The sequence below is a fragment of the Delphinus delphis genome, chromosome 8 (assembly GCF_949987515.2).
Source record: "Delphinus delphis chromosome 8, mDelDel1.2, whole genome shotgun sequence".
Lineage (NCBI taxonomy): Eukaryota > Metazoa > Chordata > Mammalia > Artiodactyla > Delphinidae > Delphinus > Delphinus delphis.
Genome location: NC_082690.1, coordinates 106,043,000 through 106,046,823, shown reverse-complemented (window position 1 = coordinate 106,046,823; position 3,824 = coordinate 106,043,000).

The following is a 3,824-nucleotide window of genomic DNA, read 5'->3' as shown; positions in this document are numbered from 1 at the left end:
GGGGGCAGGAACCCTCTGACTGCTGAAGTTTTCCACGTGGGGCTAAAGGCTAAAACGAGTGGCATTACAATCTCAGAATGGTGTGGACACTGTGTTTAATAGGGAAGAGAGGGGCGTGAGAAGTCCTCTGCTGGGTTTCTGTTTCTCTGGGTCCTGGAATCTCTAACTCATTGCATTGAAAGAATCCAAGTATGGCTTCCCCCTAAGGAGTTCACTTCTGATTTGTGGCAGACCCCAAAACAGTGATTGCCAAGTGTTTCTGATCATATAGCCCCATCAACAACATATACAAAATTATACACCATGACCAAGTGGGATTTACCCCAGGAATTCAAGGTTGGTTTAACATTCAAAATTCAATTCATGCAGTCTACCATATTCGTAAAGGACAAACCCCATATGGCCATCCCCACAGGCACAGAAAAACCTGTGACAAAGTCCAAAACCTATCCGTGATGAAAAACATAAAAAAATTTAAAAAGCTAATAAAAATTCATAAATAAACAAACAAAAACTCGCAGCAAACTAAGGATGGAAGGGAACTTCCTCCCCTGATACTGCAAATGGGCATTAGGGAATGTGGTGGAGGTGAAGGACGGCCCAACCCTACACGTTAACTGAAATTTCTTGCGTTGTACACTGGCAATGGGTGGATTTTATGGTATGATACTCACACCTCAATAAACCTGTACAACAAAATAACTCATCGGCAGCTGAGGGCAGGGGAGAGAAAGCTGAGTGATGGTTCCAGCAGAAAAGGGGGGAATCGTTGCTGAAACAGGCAGGCAGCCCAAAACAAAGAGAGAAGTCAGAGATCAAAATAATTCACAAACTGGACAACCCAAGCTGGCATAACTAAGAATCTGCCCGCCTAGAGTGAGCCCAGGTCGGCTCACTCGCTCCACTTTTCCTCCGAGCAAAGAAGTTTCCAGACCAAATAAGGCTGCAGCTTTTGAAATGCTCCTGGCACAGCACACAGTTCCTTTTTAATACCAGGTTGTAACTCAGGCCTAAACCATCCCCAAAGCAGCCTGGTACCCATCAGCCCACTCTGATCGCCTGGTAACGCTCCAAACAAACCCAGGTAAACACAGGGCAGGGCAGGGCTGGCCCACCGACAGGGGGTGAGGTGCGCCCTGCTGCACGGAAGGAAGCCCAGGGTGCCAGCCCAGGTGCAGGCCTCGCCGAATCAGCAACAGCGGCTGGCAGCAGACCAGCTCCTGGGGCTCCGGGCACCCTGGCCGTGGCTGAGGGCGGGAAACACCATTTGCTGAACCCAGACGAGGAGCCACATGTGCTGTCTTGTGTCACCTTCACGGCAGCTCTGCAACAAGATGACAAGGACAGCGGACACTTCCGGAGCACTGAAGCACTCTTTCAAGGGCCTTGTGACTTTAAAGCTTTTCATCTTCACAGCAACCCTGTGAGATGGGTCCTGTTACCTCCCCATTTTACAGACGAGGAAACTGAGGCCCAGGGCCATGCAGCCCGTACAAGGCAGATCTGGGCATGCACCCCAGGGCTGACATGCTCTGAAGCCGGGGCTCCGTCCTGGGCCGTATCGCCCCTACCCCAAAAGAAGAAAACGGCAGGCCCCCTCGTTGGTGCCTCCACAGAGGCGAAGAAGCACGCCCACCCGGAAGGGACCCCAACGCCAGCTGCTCCTTCAGGAAGGGCTGCAGCCTGCAGGTGCCGGCAGCTCACGCTTCTTTGGCCTGGGATGTTTTCTCCTTTTTTGGGGCTACCCTGCCCAGGCTGAACTCTAGGACATTTTTTTGAGCAACCAGCTACAAATATTTTCCTAACGAAGTCTCTCTGGGATGAGAAACGGAAAACTTTTGTGTTGTAACCATCAACTCATGACATTTTAACCATGGGTCAAAGCCGGCTTGAGTGGAGGGCAGTGGTGGAGGGGTGAAGGCTCCATGTGGGGCAGGGGTGTGAGGCAACCACAGCAAACCACACGGGGCACTGCCAAGAGCCCAGTAGCCCGGCCCAGGCCTTGCCAACACACACCGCCCACTGCCCGTTGCCCACTGCCATGCTGCGGACTTCTCAGCATAGCCAGAGAGGCGGCCCATTCCCGTCCCTGTGACAGAAGAAGCCACATTCAGTAGAGCTGGCATCCACTCGCAGGGCCCCCCAACTCGGGAGGTCTCTCGCCACCCCCGCGCCAACTTCCTTCCTCTACTTCGAGCTCTTCCTGTTCGGGATGGCCTGAGCAGGCCAAGGAATGCTCAAGGAATGGCCAAGCTCATTCCTGGCGGGATGGCCCACGGGATGAAGGTACAGGCCCTGCCCTTTCCGGTACCCTGACTCAGCACCGCCTCTGTGCCAGGACTGGATAGACCCAATAAGATACACAGACGTGGGCACAACTGGGTCAGCGAAGATCCTTTTAGCTGCTAGCGACGGAAACCCAAGGCAGACGGAGACCCAAGGCTAGAAAAGGGGATTTATTAGTCCGGGACACTGAGAATGGGCTGGGGATCAGGTGCGGCTGGACCCAGGTGCTCGATGTGATCAGGTTGTTCCCCCACACCCCGTTTTGGCGCTGCTTCTGTGCTGGCCTCCTTCTCTCCTACAGACAGGCTTCCTCTAGATGGCAGGAGGGGTGGCTGTGGGTCATCCCCAGTGGAAGAAGAGCCAACACCTTTCTTTTAGCATCTGTCTGCGGACCCCAGGGTAGATCCCTGATGGGCCCTGTTTGGATTCTGGCCCATTCCTGAACCTGGCCCTCCTGTGGCTGTTAGCGTATGTTCTCTGATCCAGCTGAGGACCCAGAGCCTCCCTGTGGCAAGGGGATCGGGGCTTGTTACCACAGAGGCAGGGAGATTAGCACCCTCAGGAGGCAGAAAAGCTGCCACCGTACCGCTCAGCAACCATGTAACGATGCTTCAAGCGCAGACACCTCGTGACCTTGTAGCCACGCCCACGTTTCCCACCAGCCTGGGCCCTCAAGGGCAGCGGGAGCTGCGCCTCTACACGAGGCAGTGCCCTCTGTGCTGACATGAATCATCACCAGAACGTGTGTGGCACTTAAAAACACAATGCACCCAGGTCCCCACTCCTTCCTCTTCCTGAAAAATTCAGTCCTGCAGCCACTTCACGGGAGCCAGTGAGGAAGGCGCCCACGGAAGGGGCAGGAGGAGGGGTCGTGGTGCAGAGTGGGTGTCGGGCCTGGGCAGGGGTGGGGCGTCCCCACGAGAGGGGGCACAGGGAGGGCCGCCAGGCGGGGGTGGGGCCCAGCACTGGCAAACGCAGGGTGGTGAAGCGTGTGGGCCTGGCGGGAAGGACAGGCTCCATCAAGATGCTGGATAAATGGCATCTGGGGGGTGCTCCTGAGGGAGACTGAGGCCAAAAACCCAGACACCTGAACACCAGTGGCTCTGAGGGCCCCGGGGATGGGAATGACAATGGGGCCGGGAGGGTGCAGTTGGTGACAGAGAAGGAGCCAGACCGATGCCCGGAGGCCCCGTGCAGGCCTGGCCTCTTCTCCAGCGGCAGCTCTAGGCAAAGCGCCGTCCTCAGTGCTGTCCTTCCTTCGAGCCGGACCCTGTGTTTTCCTCTCCAGTTCACAGTGCTACACCTGCCAACCTGAAACTTTCATTCCAGTTGGTAGAAAATCAAGCAGAACAGGTACGTTTTCTCCCCCTTGTCGTTTGTCCCCAGGACAAGAGCTGCCCCGCGTGGCCGGCGCCCACCTCCCCGCTAAGGCCCCGAGTGTCCTGTGCTCACCGGTTCTCAACCACTTCGGAAAGTGATGCTTTGAGCAAAGAGGGGAAGAACGAACATCGGAGACACATAACACACATACTGTGGAC